The sequence below is a fragment of the Pongo abelii genome, chromosome 14 (assembly GCF_028885655.2).
Source record: "Pongo abelii isolate AG06213 chromosome 14, NHGRI_mPonAbe1-v2.0_pri, whole genome shotgun sequence".
Classification (NCBI taxonomy): Eukaryota; Metazoa; Chordata; class Mammalia; order Primates; family Hominidae; genus Pongo; species Pongo abelii.
In genome coordinates this window covers 75,746,699-75,765,231 of record NC_071999.2, presented here as the reverse complement: position 1 = coordinate 75,765,231, position 18,533 = coordinate 75,746,699, and the positions used below count along the sequence as shown (strand labels likewise).

The 18,533-nt window shown below is 33.1% G+C and overlaps 1 long non-coding RNA gene across 2 annotated transcripts in view; it reads right to left on the bottom strand.

Moving 5' to 3' along the window:
• The window catches only part of LOC134759898 (uncharacterized), a 41,868-nt gene that overhangs the window by 16,892 nt on the left and 6,443 nt on the right, over window positions 1-18,533 (bottom strand). For both annotated transcript variants that reach the window (XR_010136798.1, XR_010136799.1), the window contains exons 2-4: window positions 17,454-17,611; window positions 2,798-2,899; window positions 1,834-2,004 (exon numbers count right to left, since the gene is read on the bottom strand). This is a non-coding gene — a long non-coding RNA (uncharacterized LOC134759898). The remainder of the gene's footprint in view (window positions 1-1,833; window positions 2,005-2,797; window positions 2,900-17,453; window positions 17,612-18,533) is intronic.

The window sequence follows — 18,533 nt, the reverse complement described above, 5'->3', positions numbered from 1 at the left end:
TATATTCATAGAGCTAATCTCTCAATATGTAGTCTATCTCAATGAGCAATATGCATAAATTTTTAATTTTCAACTTTTATTTTAGATTCGGTGGTACATGTGCAAGTTTGTTACCTGGATATATTGTGTATGCTAAGGTTTAGGATAAGAATGATCCTGTAACCCAGGAGGTGAGCGTAGTACCCAAGAGTTAGTTTTTCAACCCTTTTAATCCATCCCTTCCCCATCTAGTAGTCTCTAATGTCTATTGTTGCCATCTTTATTTCTATGAGTAATGTTTAGCTCTCACTTATAAGCAGTGTTTGGTTTTCTGTTCCTGCATTATTTCACTTAGGATAATGGCCTCCAGCTGCATCTATGTTGCTACAAAAAAAAATCATAATTTTGTTTTTTTATGGCTGTGTAGTATTCCATGGTATATATGTACCACATTTTCTTTATTTAGTTCCCCATTGAAGGACACTTAGGTTGATTCCATGTCTTTGCTATTGTAAATAGTCCAGTGAGCAATATATTTTCAAAGAGTAAAATAAACTTGTGATAAGTAAATACATCCCTAAGTATTTTCAACGCATTATAAAAGTGAACTAATAATTTTAACATGAATGCTATTTAAATACCTGGAAAGTGAAAGTTTTACCAGATTTTTCTTCTGGCAATGATCAGTTGTGATTCTCCTTGTTATCTATTTGGAACACATAGAGGTATGTGCCATGCAAACGTGTTTAGACTAGTGTATCTGTATTCACATCTTTATTCATTTATACATTCACACAATGGCTTAACAGATATTTTGGCACCTATTTTTTTAATACTTTGTTAGGAGTTTAGGTATCGCATAGTGAAATAAATAGGCAGACTCAGCTTGCATTGAGTTTACAGAACATGGCAGAGAGAGGAAATTAAATAAAAACTAGGATGCAGTTGTACACACTTACATAAGTGTTATGAAGGAAATACAGAGGGAGGTATGAAAGTATACAGCAAGGGAAAATTATCTAGTCTGGGTTGGCCAGAGAATGTCTCCATGAGAAAAGGATATTCTGAGCTGAGCTCTAAACACTGAGCAGAATTAACTGAACTGAGGGAAGTGGTAAAAAGTATTTAATGTGGAGGAAAGAAGCAGTCCAAAGGCATTGGGGGGAAAGTAATATTTAATTATAGGAATATAGAGAGCGTGTAAAAAAAATGTAAAATGAGACTGGAGAAAAGGTAAGGGACAGAAGTGACTGGAAGCTGCTGGCCCTGTTAGAGATCTGTTCTATAAACTGAGACAGATATGTGTCATGGTCATATCTGCAATTTAAAAATGAATTTCTGCTCACAGCTTGGAGAGGAAAAAACTGATTTGTGGAAAAATTTAGGGGACCTCTGTAGTATTTTAGGCAAGAGATGTTCATAGCATAGACTAGGAGTGTTGGAAATGAAGAGAAGTAAATTAATTGTACAAATATTTAGGATGTATACATGTACACATTGTGACAGATATACTTCTTACTCTCTATATTGACTTTCCTTAGGACACCATTCCTGCTTATGGTATGTGTGTGCCCTTGGATATTCTTACACATGTATTGGGAAGAGCAGGGAAGAATGTGGATAAGAGATAAGACAAAATTGGTCAAAGAATAATCACCTATTTAGAATTTCACTTCCTAACTCTCTTTAAGATATTCAGTCAATTCAGTGTTCTTACTCCCAATAAGCACAATTTCCCTTCTATTAAAATACGTTATCTTCCTTTATTTTTTCCATAGTTAACATGAGAGGTTTATCTATACTATCTCTGGTTTGGGACGGACCCTCTTGTACGATTTGCTGCCTTCTCTATACCTTCAACAAGTTGTTCTTCATTCTGCCTGGTCATTGGGGTCCCAGTTCTGCAGGTATTCCGAGGTGAAGTCTGTTTTATTATTAGAAACACAGAACACTTGTCGTAAATAGTCTTGGATTATGCCAGATATATTTAAATGGTTTTCTTCCCCCTCTCTCTGAAGTTTGAATCTGAAATGGAAACCAGCATGCTTACTTGTGCATTCCTAGACATTTTTGTTGCTCTGCATTACTTACCCATCTCTCCCACAACTCACACCCACCATTGATATCTCAACAGTTGTTCTTTTTGTTTTAAAATACTTCCCCTACATCACATTATGCATATCTATATCACGCATTCTTCCTGCAATAGGCTTATCACAATAAAGTTTATATTTTAGTCTCTCCAAATGTATTTTATATTCCTCAAGCCTTCTTAGTATGTTAATATGAACTTTTGTTATTAGTAAGCCTTTGCTCATTTCTACAAAACCTGAATTTATACATAAACATTTTTCCATATATACACATTAATCCTTAATTTTAAAGTCATGGTTGAGTAAAGACCTATTTGTTTTTAACTGCATCTGACCTACACAGGATTTAATGATTCAAAGCTGGAAAAGGTAGGATAAATTAAATTTACATGCAATAAAAAAATGAAATGTGTTTAGTATATCACAACATATGTGGTGTAATTATGTCTTTCCTCTTACTAAGTATGTCATTTTCTTGCTTCACAAGATGGCATCTGGATACTTAGTGAAGCTTAGATATCAAGTAGATTGGAGAGAACGTCCATGATCCATGCACTTAACTTATTTGCTATCTTGTTGAAAAGTTCCCTTTCAATATCCTCTTGATGACTAGGCTGGAATTGACTAACATGTAGTTGATCCACCGTATTTTTTTTTAATATCAAGGAGGCACTAATGGCACACACCTAGCCGTTATCACCAGTACAACCTTTTGATGTTTTTACCTTGTTCCCCACTTGCCTCTGAGCCATTCTCTTCTCAACACTTCAACTTACTATACATACATCCTTCTAGGATTTTTGTCATTGATGGGGTGGTTGCCATAGCTATTGCAATTAAAGCAGAGAGAGAGTTCAGCTTAAAACATAAGGAGACACTTAGAATAATATTTTGTTAGTCTGTACAGATGGTTGAAGTAATTCTACTTATAAGAACATTTCTAAATGAACTTTAAACATCAAACACCTTTAGAACATATTAACATATAAAAAATGCATATAATTATAGGTTCACGTAAAGGACTTTTTAAAAGTTAGGTACAATTAACTAAATATATTGCATTCCATGACCTTGTATTAAACACAAGACAGGGAGGACTCATCTTGAGTATATCTGCATAGAGGGAGTAGTATTAGAAAGAAAGCCTGAGTGTATCCAAGGACCAAGAAAGAAATACCAGCAAGCTTCTTCGATTAGCGGAAACATAACACACACACACACACACACACACACAGAAAAATACAAGCACTAATATTATTTTTAGTCTGATAGTTCATAATCCAAGTATGATTATATTTAAGAAATCTGTTAATAACATACCAATCCTTCAAATAAACTATTATGTTGAAAAACACAATAACTATAACATATACCAGTATTATTGTTGTATACAATTAATCTGTTCTTCTAAACATAATGAACTGAACAACTCTAAGAATCGATTTTTGTGGGCCCAGCACGGTGGCTCACGCCTGTACTCCCAGCACTTTGGGAGGCCGAGGCGGGTGGATCGTCTGAGGTCAGGAGTTTGTGACCAGCCTGACCAACGTGGTGAAACCCTGTCTCTACTAAATACAAAAAATTAGCTGGGCGTGGTGGTACATGCCTGTAATCCCAGCTACTTGGGAGGCTGAGGCAGGAGAATCGCTTGAACCTGGGAGGTGGAGGTTGCAGTGAGCCGGGATTGTGCCACTGCACTCCAGTGTGGGCAACAAGAGCAAAAGAAAAACTCCATCTCAAAAAAAAAAAAAAGGTGGGGGATATTTTGTTGTTGTTGTTGTTGGCCAAATCTAGCATTTTAGAGCCATATTTCATACACATAAGATACCTTAAAGAGATATACAAACATTGAGGGCTTCGGGACACTGCGGGGAAGAATCTCAATATTTTAGTATTAAAAAAAAATAAACACAAGAGTAAATTTTGCATTATGGGAAACAGTATACCAGTTGGTAACACTAGTTACACTGCATATGTGTTAGCATTTTTAAACATGGATTTATATCTGAATCAATAATTCTGAGCCTTTGAAATGCACTACTGAGATTGTAATTTTTTTTTTTAATTTTTGAGCTCAAGTCAATAGAAGCTCATCTTAATGCTATCTCTAAAGTAAGATGTTTCTACTCTTCAGGACCATCTGCCCTCCCCTTCTTAGTACAACTACGGGTTCAGCCTTTTGATTCCTTCAACAGAGTTAAGTGAAGAAAGAAAATGAATTACATTGTAAAAGACAGTTATGGGGCACTAATGTTCAGAAAGAACAGTGGGTATGAACATCATGTAGATATCCAACTGTTAAAAAGAATCTTGGTAAAGTGGACCCCAGCTGTGTTATTCCAGATGCCCATTTTCACTTAATGACCATTAGACAGGCAATAAAGCCATTAGTGGATGTCTGTAATGAAAGAAACAACTGTCAGGTAAATCAAGTTTTAAATGCCTAAGCTTGTAAGGTGAAATAAACAAAAGTATGACAAAAGGTTATTTTTCAATTAATGTAAACCTTCTATAAACTGTTTTTCATACTAACCTATCCCTAGTAAAATTCATATGTAATTGTATGAATTATATGTAATTTAATAAAATAGTGAAATAAGTATATAACAACATTGTTCATTATATAACAACATAAAATGAAAGTACCTTAAAGCAGGAAGGAGTGTTAGTGAAAACTAGCTCACTCATTTATCACACATTCTCTTAAATCACGAATTCTATTTACAATTAAGTAAACAGGTGAATAAATTGTCATCTGTTTAGCCTCTGCTTGAGTAAGTTAGCCTCTGCTTGGATAATTCTGAAAACTGAAATGACCTGCTTAATTTTTATTAGACAGTATTGCTTTTTAACAACTTATGATTAATGATTCGATATCTGTACTCTCTAACTACCCCCACAAAATTTTCACTATGCTCTATGAGGCAAAGAAAAAAAAATGTTTGTTTTCATATGTCAGGCCTGCAGATATTTGGTGAAAGTATGTGTTGTGGCAGGTAGCCATCATGGCTTTTTTCTTCAATCTGGTTTCTAATGTCAATATTCTCAATGCCTTTGAAATTTTATTTTTATGAAATACATGATTATAGAAATCATGGTCATATATCTTAACATTTACATATATACCTCTCTATGTTAGTTTATTTTTAGAACACTAAGTTAATTTATTTCAATTAATTATGTGCATAATTCTTAATATTCTTTCAATGATATCTAATAATTAAAGCTAGAATAAAGGATAACAACATTTTATTATGCTTAGAAATCTTCACATTAAAAGTTTAGTTTTAACCTCATTATTAAAGAACAGTTAGCAATACTCTTACTAAAATCACAAAGTTAATAGGATCTAGATCTCCTACCTTGAGCGATTTATATCTCATTAGGTCATAGCTATTTTAAGGATTGATGCATATCCAAATAATAGAAAGAATTAAGTGACCTAAAAATGAGATAAATTATTGAGCTATTATACAATTTGAATTTATTTACAGTTTTTGATTTTAAACTTTCTATTTCTCTCTCTGTCTCTCTGAGTGAGACAGAGATAGATAAAGACATAGAGACAGAGAGTGACAGAGTTTAAGATTCATAATCCAAAACTGTATATAAATCCAAAACATAGTTTATATATGTATTTATAGATAGATATATAGTGTATATATAGATAGATAGGTACATATAGATATACAGATACAGAGTTACAGATAATAGAGTTATCTATAGAAAACACTATAAATGTGTAAACTCTATTATCTATTGATATATAGATACAGATATACAGATATAGTTATCTTTATCTATTTGTAGATATAGATCTAGATATCTATAGAAATCTGTAGTCCTAGATATCCATTGATATCTATTTATAGATGTCTATTTATAGATGTGTAAACTGTATATATCTATCTAAACTATAATATATCTATCTACCTAGATATAGCTATCTGCCTATAGATATATCTATCTACCTGTCCATGTAAGATTTCATATGTATATATAATAGATATGTCTAGATAGATAGAAATAGTTTACATCGATTTATTTATGTATATAATATATATACAGATAGATAGGTATAGAGAGATACATGGTTTACTCATATGTCTATATCTATTCATCTACCTGTATGGAGAAAGAGGGAGCACAACTTAGCCTAATTTATGGTTAGCAATAAATAGGCCATGTATTGAATGTATCAGTCAGATTAAGCACCTTACCCACCTCATATCCTACCATGAATTCCTTGATATTAGAGGAAATGTGTATGTGTTTAGCTTTTTTTGTACCATGAGAAAGTGAGGGAACATTAGCTGTCCATGTATGTATTCATGAAACTTGTATCTTTGTATTTATATATACATATCTATTACTTTGCTTGCAGTGTATCATGAACAGGAAATAAACTTTTGGAAATATTGAACAGGTAGAAAGATGATGAGCTTACAATGGCCAGAGAAAGTCAGATGTTAACACTTGTACAAATATATAGTTGCGGAATTGGGGACACTCCTAAGCATGCTACAAGCACAGATTCTAAAGATAAAATAAAACCAGGGAGGTCCTTCTTGTAATAGTCAGGATGGCAATTGCGAGCCTGCATTAGTAGCACCATATGATTTGGCCCCTTCTCCTTTGCATCACACCACTTGTCTTTAGCTAAAGTAAACAGGCATATTTGTACCCCTGTCCCTCTGCCCTCCTCCCACAACCCCTGGTGGTGGGGTTTGGGAGTAAGAGAATCAGAGCAGGTATTCTCGGTTATATATAAAGTCTAGGAGGAATGTGGAGACCTGACATTCAGAAGCCAGCACAGACCAGCTGACTATGCATCAGTGAAACATCCCTGGCATCAATATCTGCAACTGATTGATAGAGATGCAAGCAGAAATACTCATAGCAAAGATGAGCAGGCAACCAAACGTCATCAAACATTTCAGAAAACTCAACACTGCCTAAAAGAAAACAAAAGCTCACCCAAGGAAAAACAAGTATTCCAGTTCATGTGTAAAATAGTGGTTTTAGGAATTTAAAATATGGGCATCAACAAAAACTCAATAGGTAGATATCCTATTTGAGTGTCAATTCGAACAAACAAACAAACCTGGAGAAATATCAGTTAGATAGGGAAATCTGAGTACCCATTGAATACTTGATGATGTTATGAAATTACTGTAATTTTTGTCTGATTATGGTATGGCGTTTACCTCGTAAGGAAAAGATCTCTTATTCTTTGGATGCACATTAATACGTTTGTATCTAAAATGACGTAAATTCTGGGATTTTCTTCAAAACATATTGACAAGTAGTTGGGTGATGTAGATAGAAGTAGAAATTTAAGAAGATTGTCCATAAAAAGAAAATAAAGTTTGGATGAAGGGTACATAAGACCTAATAATACCATTGTTTGTATTTTGCATATAGTTTATATTGAGAAATAGCAGAGGATACAAAGGTAATGAGTTACAGAACAGATTTTTAAAAATTAAGGTAATTGACAGGTATACCCTAAAAATTCAGTGGTGAATGAAACCTCCATAATTTACAACTTAGTAATTGATATTTGAAGAGGAGGGAGTAAAATACATGCAGTTTTCAAAAAGAGGTGAAACCAAAAACAACCACTAAGAACTTCAGTACAGCCCATTGAGTTAAATTAGAACGAATGCAAGCCAAAAAAAAAAAAAAAAAACACCCTCAAATTACACACATTGTAGAATAACATTAAATGAAAGAGAATAAAGAAGAAATTAAAAATCCTTTAAAGGTAATTAAATAGAAGATTGGCTATGCAAACAAATATATATCTGTATTTTAAAGCTAGACTATTAGTGTACAAAGGAGATGAGAATGATATATCTTCAGTAAATAGTGGTTGAAAAAAATACTGAATTGATTGGCGAGGCTTGGGGAAAACCAGATTTCAGGGGAAAAAAAACAATAACAACAACCAAACAAACAAAAAACAAGGGGATTGAGTGCTACTGAGATTTTCTATCCATAGAGTTCACAGTTAACTGAGTCATTCATTTAATTACTTTCCCTCCCTTTTATTGTTTTTCTAAGGTACCAAACACATGGCTAAAGTCTTTTCAATTGCTTCCCTCATGCCTGTTGGTAACTGCTAAACTCCAGTCCACCCTCCTACCTATTTATTCAGGCTTTTTCTTGATTGTCATATTATCAGAGAGGCTTTCTCTAACCATATTATCTAATGTAACTGTTGCAGCTCCACTCAGCATTCTCTATTTATTTGGTTGCTTCATTTTTCTACACACAACCTCGTGACATTATTTACTTACATATTTGCTTGTGTATCTTTTCCCACAAGGATGTAAGTGCCATAAAGCATCTAGAATAGTTTTCACAAAAGTGTGAAGCGGGTGACATTATTAATTATTTAATGTTTTGGGAAGGAAAGAGCTGAGACTGCCCACCAATGTTTGCTTGGGAAATGATGGTTACTTGCTAATATACAAAGGCAAAAAATAATACAGGATTGTATGTTCTTTATACTTTCTTTAAATGCTAAGGAAATAATATAAAGAAAAATGGCATGTGAAATTTAATAACAAATGCTTTTCACTAGATTTAATGTCGTGTCTCTAAATCTATTATGTACAAATTAAATTAACAAAATAAATTCAATCCTGTTTGTATTTCATCAAGGAAAATCTTATTTTCAAAAAGCCTACATCTTAAATTTAACATACTCTGAAATGACATTTTAGCAATTGAACTGTAAATTACAAATAACACCAATGTTATATATTCTTCATATATTCTGATCTTAAGTAAATACCATAATTCAAAAAGTGAGATCCTTGGTGACAACCTCAAGCACTGAGTTAAATACTTATTATGAGAATTTTCTATGCACAAATAACTCCTTTCTTCCTAGACTTCTCTTTTTGGTATGTATTTTTCATTACTTAATGGTGAATTGTTATTGGCTTAACATAATATATTTGGAATTTTTTTCCCTTACCCAAATAGTTCTCATTTGCTTCCTGTGGACAGAATATAGGATCTTACCTATCAGTGGTGTCTTCAGATCTTTTCTAAGTTTAGCAGAGTAACAGTGGTACAAGCCTTCACCATCTGTCCACTGCCTTCACAAGGTGACCTTTACACCTAGGCTATGTAGTAGGAACATAGGGGTGTTTACACTAAAAATAGGTAATATCTTCAATAGTAAATACAACTTTGAACATTCTTCACATTCACTCTCAATATTCACTCTAGTGACTAGAGATGATGACCAAAGATTTTGACAACATAAATCTTGCTGTACTTTACTATTAGTTGATCAATGTAATAATCTAAAATTGCCATTAAAGAGTTTGTTGTTAAGATGCACAATTATTCCTTAATGTCAACTTCAATTAGTTACAACTTACGAGCATCAGTAAATTATTTCAATATTTAAGCCGCAGTAATATTTTCTATCTATAGTATCTGGCAAAATGTAAGAGTTTTGCAATTTACTTATTACATAATAATGTATTTATCATGGAGAATTTCGATTTAGAGACAGGATATAGGAAGGCCTAGATTAATATTTGCTCAGTAACTTCTATATGTTGAAGCTTATGACAAAATATATATTTAATTTATTTTTCCGCAAAAGCTTGTGAAGTATTATAACTTCAGTTTTACAAATTGGAAAACAAAGTCTCTAAGAGAATTTGGAATTATTTCAAATTTACACAAGTTAGTAAGTTCTAGAGCTGGAATTAAAATCCAGGTCTGGTTGCTTTCAGAGTAAGAGCTATCTGTATCATTTTCGGATTTTGGTAGATTTTTATAATATTCCTCTCATTTAACCAAGATCAAATGCCTATCTTTTTATCTCTCCCTTTGAGTCATTTCCTTGAACCCTTCCTTATTTCAATTTCTTATCTTTGGACTTTGTTGAATTCTATTATGTTTTATATAAACTGTTTTGAAAGAATCCTCAAATATACCTACCATGGTTTTATAAAAATGTACAAATATTTGTTTCTTTTATAAACATTAGAAGAAATGTCATTTTGACTCATGGAGTCAAAATGTTTCAGTTTATTTATTTCTCAGCCGTACACATTTGTTTTATGAATCTTTTCTTCTCTGAGATAATTTTGACGTACATCTCTGTCTAAGAAAGACAGGAGATAATAAATGACATTACATGTTTTATTCAGTTAATTTTCAAGGATTTGTAAGTATTTACAATCATATTTTATTTAGAGCTGTATAACTCTCAAGTTAAATCATAGGACAAAATGGACTACTAATGCTTTAGTGTTAGAAAACTTTGCATTTAGGAAGTTTAAATTGTAAGTTAAAGATACAATACTAGATGAACAAAAGACAATAGAATTGAGTTAATCTTCACAAGAATTGAGGCTAGAATGGTGGTAGAGTAAAATTTTTGAGTTTACCCAGGTACAATTTCTGGGACACATGTCAGTTGCACTCCTATATTGGCAATATAGGTTTAAAATCTATTGTTCTTTCTTGGGATAAAGCATTGTGGATTATGAACATCTTTCCTCAATTTGTGCACGAAGGGATTCGTGCGGTATGGTACTTTCAGGATATCTGGAACATAATTCTAAAAATGCAAGACACAAATAAAAAATGTGCACAGGTTATATAATTTTTAAATCTTTAGATTAATAATCTAAAAATATTAATAACTCCCACTCTTGTCGTTCAAATTTACTTCATCCCGCAAAATCCTTTCAGTTCATTCATTATACCAATCTCTTTCCTGACCAGATTAATTGCACATAACGTTCCTCCTTCTTGCTTTTCCCATGGTGTACTGCTTCTCATCTCCAAGATCTTACCTTTACTTTCACTTCTAAAGATCGCTATTTTCCTTTTAAAAGTCATCAGAGTTTATAAGATAATATATGTTAAAGTACTTGAGAATATACAATTTCTTGTGCTGTAAATTATATCTATTTGTGAAATATCAATTCTAGTTCTACATTTCCTAAAATAAATTAAGAGAGCTCATCTGTATGAATGAAAGCATTAATACCCTCCAGCTTCTTATTTCTGAACCTTGTTACTGAATGATTCTTGGCTACATTATTGAGTCTTTGGGTGGAGAAAAAAAAAATATTTCCAGATGATTCATTTCTTTCTTTTGACTCTTACTTTCTCTAATCCAATACAGGTCACCTTTCTTAAAATCTTAAATTATACACCCTTTCCCTCCTTAAAACACTTCACTCAGTTTCTATTGGAGATAGAATTTAAATCAAACTCTATGCTATGAAATAAAACTCTCTAACACTATCTCTTCCCTCTCCTCCCACACTATCATGAGCAGTGATCTTTACGTTCCTTTGATATCCCATCCTCTTTGCTACCCGAGTGGCTTTCAGTAGTCATTCCCTGTCTAATTTGTGAGGTTTCCTGCTCTTATGTTGATCATTTCCTTGTATTTTTCAGATTCCATTTATTTATTCTCTTTGTCTTTTCTATCTCTTATTCTATTTTTTATCTTTTCTCTCCTTTAGATCAGTTCTAACCTCAAGTTGACAAGGATGGCTTCTCTTTTTTTATTATTATACTTGAAGTTCTAGGGTACATGTGCACAACGTGCAGGTTAGTTACATATGTATACATGTGCCATGTTGGTGTGCTGCACCCATTAACTCGTCATTTAACATTAGGTATATCTCCAAATGCTATCCCTCCCCCATCCCCCCACCCCACAACAGGCCCCGGTGTGTGATGTTCCCCTTCCTGTGTCCATGTGTTCTCATTGTTCAATTCCCACCTATGAGTGAGAACATGCGGTGTTTCGTTTTTTGTCCCTGCGATGGTTTGCTGAGAATGATGGTTTCCAGCTTCACCCATGTCCCTACAAAGGACATGAACTCATCATTTTTTATGGCTGCATAGTATTCCATGGTGTATATGTGCAGATTTTATTTAAAGCAGGGAACTGTCAGTGCATTGTCATTTTCCACATCACCAAATGGTTACTTACCAAAACATTGAGCTATTTTTATTGTTTAGTTGTTTATGTTTTTCTCACTAAATAAAGTGCAAGCTCTGTGTGGATAGTGGAAGCTTGCTTTATAGTGCATGGTTATATGCCTAAAGCAAGTGTTCAGTAAATACTTATTCCATGACTGAATAGACTCCAACAATTTAATGACAAATATTTAATGGCCTCCTCCTAACAGTCTAAATTATTACTAAAAATTTAACTCTGTCTATATTGGATAGTCTTGTTCTAACCAAATGTTAGATTAGTTAAATCACTAACTTAATTAAAGGCCATCAGCAGATTTCTCTTTACTGATTAATTCTCTATTTTTTGTATAGTAATTCTCCTGAATCTTTTTGACATCATTGAAACCATTGCTCAACTATATCTTAACATTCTTAAAATTCCTTTTTATTTTCTTTTGGGATATCCTATTGAAAGGGGACATATTAAAGGTAATGTGGGTCACTGACACCTTAAAACTCCCATAACCTCCATGGTAATGATAAAATAACAAGAAAAAATTGCAAATGTGTGGAGTTCAATGTCTGCTATAAGTTGATTCCACTTAACTTAAAAATTTACCTTTTTAATGCCTATCAGTTCTTACTTGTCACATGAGTTGAACTACTGCCTGTCAAAAATAAGTAAATGTCAACTGCAGGTTAAATATACATATTCCAAAATGCTTGGGACCATAAATGTTTTCAGATTTTGGATTTTTTTATTGTGAAATATTTGCATATATATCATGAAATATCTTGTGGATGGAACCCAAGTTTCAACATGAAATTCATTAATGTTTCATAATCACTGACTTTATACACATAGTCTGAAGATAATTTTACATAATATTCAAGTTTTCTTGAGCGTGAAAAAAAGGTTTGACTGAGTTTTGACTTCTGCCCGTCACATGAAGTCAGGTGCTAAATTTTTCGCTTATGTCATCAGGTCATCATTCAAAAAGTTCCAGATGTTAGAGCTGTTTGGGCTTGGAATTTTCATATTACAGACGTTCAACCTGTATTTTTTTTCACTTTAAGGTTATTGATTTTTATTATTCACTGTAATTTGAATCCCTTCAAACTCCATGTGCATGTATACACACATGATATCATTTGAATAGAGAACAGTCAGTTCACACTGTAATAACAGCTTTACTCTAAAGATTTATTAGAGATCACAACCCAGAGCAGAGGAAAATCAGGCTCAGAACTGGGTCAGAGAAAGACAATCTTATAAGAGAAAGTAAGCAACTTTAAGAGTTATTATGTTGCATATGAAAATTAAAATTTTATAACTCTCTATAGCCTGTAAAATTCTCTCTTGTTAAGAAAATGGACTCCTGTAGGGGCTGACTGTGTGATTGCTGGAGAACTGTGTGATTGCTGACTAGGCCTCTCTGACCTCATTTTTGTAAGTTTGAGAGACAAGCATGAGAAATAATTGTGAAAAACTGGTGCATAAACTGTATGTACATTACAAGAGTAAGGGTTTAACACGTCTTTTTGTGGGGTTAGTTAGACTTTAAAATCCTTCTTTTGTGTGCGTGTGTGTCTTCTGCCAAGATATGTCCCTGTCCACTTGACTGCACAGTGCTGAGCACACAGCTGATTCTCAATACTGACTGATTGATTTATTGCAATATTCAGTGATTTCAATTAGCTTTGCATGGCTTGACATATTTTTGAGTGCCAGAAATCTATAGTCTGGGTTTGCAATGCTTGTATAAAAGTATATATCTGAGCCGAGATTGTGCCACTGCACTCCAGCCTGGGCAACAAGAGCTAAACTCTGTCTCAAAAAAAAAAAAGTATATATCTGTAAGAGTGTATCAGAAATAATAAATGAATCTTCTGGTAAGCTTGTTCTGTTGAATATCAGTGTCAATTTTAGTTTCCACAGGCAAGAATCTACAAAATCAGAGGAAATTTTCAGTCTATTTTATAATACAAATTATTCTGGCATTCTATGATAGTCATAAAAATAACATAAGTGTAGAAAAGTTAGCTTACTGGTAGCCTGTTTCTTTGAAACAAATTAATTTTTTTAAAAAATTTCCAGTCTCTCTCTCTCTTTCTCTCTCTCTATATATAAATTAAATATATAGATATAAAAATATATATATATATGGCATTCTTACTCAAAACCAGAAATGTGAATAGCATTTCATTTGAATAAATTTTTTTCTACAAAAAAACCCACATTGATGGCTTTATAATGCATTATATCTGATAGATAATATCCATAAATTCCATATACACAGTTCAATGAATATTAATGGTCAGGTTTCATAACTGGCAAAATAACCTCTAGTTTTCCTAGTAAAATTTATTGTTTCACTCACACTATCAGAGATTTACTTAGTGAAATGTCATTTCTGTTAAGTTCCTTACAGTCTATTGCCAAGATTTTTTTTGTAATCTAAATTACTTATTCATTAACTTCTCATTATTCTCCCAACTCACAAGAGAGGATAAAATTAACTTAAGTGATTTGTCAACTGAAGCAAATATTTTATTACATTTCTCCTACTTGAAATGATTTTTGAATATCCCTAATATGCAGACATCTATGAATTCTGACTATTCCTAGAATAAAATAATGTAAAAGATTGATTTTCAATTTTTGTCATTGACTTACAAAACTACAAGCTCAACAAAAAATCAATGTTGTGATTAATCAGTGATTCTATGTTGTGAATACTCAAGTGAATAGTAATCTGGATATTTTACAAAATGCCTTTGAAAGTTGCAAAGCCAACTAAGTATTGAAAGCTTTATTTTTAAACTTTTTTTTACAACAATATAAAGGTCATTTAAATATACAAATATTTTCAAAGTAAACATCAATATCTCCCTTTACTTAGGCACCAACAATGTGCTACTTGTTTAATAGGTTTTATTTTATTTGACCTACACATTAACTTCTATTTTGCAGATAAGAAAGTTGAGACTCAAAGAAATTAAGTACTTTGCCCAAGGTTATACAAATTGTAAGCAGCAGAGAAGGGTTTGGGTCGTGATTTGATTTCAAAGCCTGTGATGTTCCATTCTACAATGTTGCTTTCCAGTCAGTAGGCAACTAGGAGGAATAATGCACATACTGTTTTTCAAACGTTATAATTTAAATGCTTTGTGCAAATATATTTATAGGATGCACTGCTCAGGCTGTGACTTCTTGCACTGCCCATAGGATTTTTGTCAATCCTTGAAGAGTGAGGAAGAGCTTTGATTATCCCTCTAGCTAAATTTGAAATGCATCAGGAAAAAGCATAGTTCTTTTCATTTTTATAATTGTATATATTTAAAGTATACAACATGATGTTTTGATATAGGTATATATAGTTAACTGATTACCACAGTTAAGCAAATCAACATATTCATCACCTAACATGGTTACTTTTGTGTGTGCATATGTGTATGTGTGTGAGAGAGAAGGAGAGAGACAAGGAGAGATGAGAGCATCCAAATCTGCTGTCTTAGCAACTTTCTAGTGTAATAGAACATTGTTAAGTATAGTCCTTATGCTGTAAATTAGGTATAAAACATATTCATATTGCATACGTACAAGTTTATACCCTCTTTTGCTAATCAGGGTAAAATATAAATTACTTTATCTTGTAGGAATATATAGCCCAGGAAGACCTGAGCGTGCTTTAGGTTTATGTGAGCATTCTGCATCAGTGAAGAACAGAAAAAAATAGAGAAATTAGTTATTTTAGGGGAGTAAAAGATAGACAAGACTATCTATAACATAGCTTCCCATCTAAAAATGAAAAGAAAAAGACCACGAACTTTAAGAAAAATCGATTCCCTATGAATGCTAGACCTTGCCACAATGTCTGGTCCACATTTACATCATCTCTTAGGTTCTTTATTCTATAGTCTGTCAGTTGTTTTTCTTTTCTCTACCTTGCTTTCTTCTGTTTATTCCCATCACATCTGCCAGAGTGATCTTAGAAAATGGAAGTCAGATGCTATCACTCCAATGCTCCAAATCCTCCAATGGCTTTCCATCTCATTCAGAATAAAAACTAATATCTGTGCACTGGCTTAAAAGATCCTGTAAGTGATCTGGTATCTTGTCTGCTGCCTTCTTGAACTCCAATAGAGCTCCTTTCTTTTCTGCTCACTCGCCTCTAGTACTTATTACCCCTTAAATACATCAGACTTTATCATGGCCCCAGGCCCTTGCTTTTCTATTCCTTCTGCTATGGCACTGTCACTCATACACGAACAGTCCATGCTTTCACTTATTTCTGGACACAGGAGAAATACCACCTTATCAATGGAGCTTAAGCATGTAGATTACTCAAAGCTCAGCCCCCGTTTCCTTCAAAGCTCCCTATATTTCTTCCATGGTTTATTTATCTCCATGGATGATGTCTCCATTATCTGATACACTTATTTATTTGTTGAATTTTAGTTTCTGTCTCTCACCTCAAGAATGTAAGGTCCTTGAGGGCACAGATTTTGGTCTACCTTTTTTTTTGTTTAACTGATACACCCCCATCACCTTGAACATGGCTTGCCACAGAGTAAGTGCTCAATAAAAAATATGTTTGAATAAATGAAAGGATGATAATGCAGAGATTGAATTTTTAATGTAACTAAAGCTTATGGATTTAAATGTGAAGGTCTAAATCTTTCTTGATTTAAAAATAGAATTTTAAGAATTACAATAAAAGCCCTTCCTAACTTGCACATTGCATTTCCTGTTTGATAAACTGAATATACATAATATATGCTGAATTTTTCTTGAGTATTTTATAGTACTTTAGAAATACAAATGAGGGCACCAAAATATTCTGAAACCACTGTTTTTATAATTCTATTTGTTTTCATACTAAATAATTGTAGAACCACAGTTTCACAATACTTTTTAAAAAAGTATTATATGTTTCCTGACATATAATACTTCCTGACATATAATACTCTCCTCCACTATAAAGTGTTATTACTCTTATCCCGTTTCTTATTATGATAAACTCAAAACCATCCATTATTTACTGGTGTTTCATGCCATGATAGACAGTTAGACACTGTGAATTCAAAATTACCTAAGACATGTTCTTTGCCCTGCAGAACCATCCTAGTCTAGTAAGACCATCTTCATTTTCCAAAATTTGTTGCCCCCACAAAAAAAACATTATTTTTGTTTCTATGGAGATATAGCCACCCATGTATCTACACAAATACACAAACATACATATAGACTTGAAAACAATACACACTGCTACGGTCTGAATGCATTTCTTCACATTCTTCTGTTGGAAACTTAATCCCTAATGCCACAGTGTTGGGAAGTGAGCCTTTTGGGAGGTGTTTCTGTCATGAGGACTCCCTCCCTGTGAATGGATTAATGACATTATAAAATGGACTTACAGGAGCACGTTCTGTCCCTTCTGCTCTTCTGCCATGTGGAGACACAGCCTTTGTTCTCTCTCCTGCCCTTCTGCCTTCTACTATGTGTGTTCAGAGTAAGAAGATTCTCTTTAGACCAAATTCTAGTGCATTGGTCTTGAACTTCCCAGCCTCCAGAACTGTGAAAGAATAAGTTTATGTTCTTTATAAATTACCCAGTATGTAGTGTTCTGTTATAGCAGCACAAAAGGGACTAACACACCCACACATGCACACACACACACACACACACACGTTAGAAAGAGAGCTCAATTTTGAGAATACCAGGAGTCTCTCTTCTATTCAAGCAGAGCTCACACAGCTCATGAAATGATATCGAGAATCCCTGCCTTTAATGAGTTTGTCATTTTTTTTAGTTCTCATACGTTAATTTTAAAATAGGAGAAAAAGTATGGCTTATGGAGGAGTGTCTAAAACAATTAATATAAGAAAATATTAGGGCCAGTTGATTCTACTTCTTTTCATATTAAGCCTGTTTTATAATGCCTACCTAAATAAGATTTTTATCAAGATAGAATGAAATCATTGTCTGGCACTTAGTAGGATGTCATAAAATAATAGTTCCTTTCTTAGTTTCTTGAGTCATTATCCAACTAAGAAGAAAATAATCATATGATGTATAAAATGTTTCATACATAACCGTTGAAGAAAATACTCTATATTTAATCTGGGAATCTATCTAGTGTGAAGAAATTTAAAGAATGTAACATAATCTGAAAACTCATCATTCCTTTTGCTGCTATTATTTTACTTGTAATTTGTCCTAGACATCACATGAAATCTTAAGTAGGCTACAATTTCAATAATTATATGTAGTGCTTTAATTTACAGATTTATCTGTTTTCATATTTTTTAGACTTCAGTATATTATTGTGTGAAGTCCATGTCATATTTCCTTTGAGCAATAAAGAATGAGAATTTACATGTGCCATGATGGCCAGTGACTAGAGTTGTACAGAAAGAGAGAGGTCACCACATTTGCAGGAGACAGTCCTCAAGGCAAAGGGTCATCTTGTTAGCTTCCCATGAGGCTGACAAGTA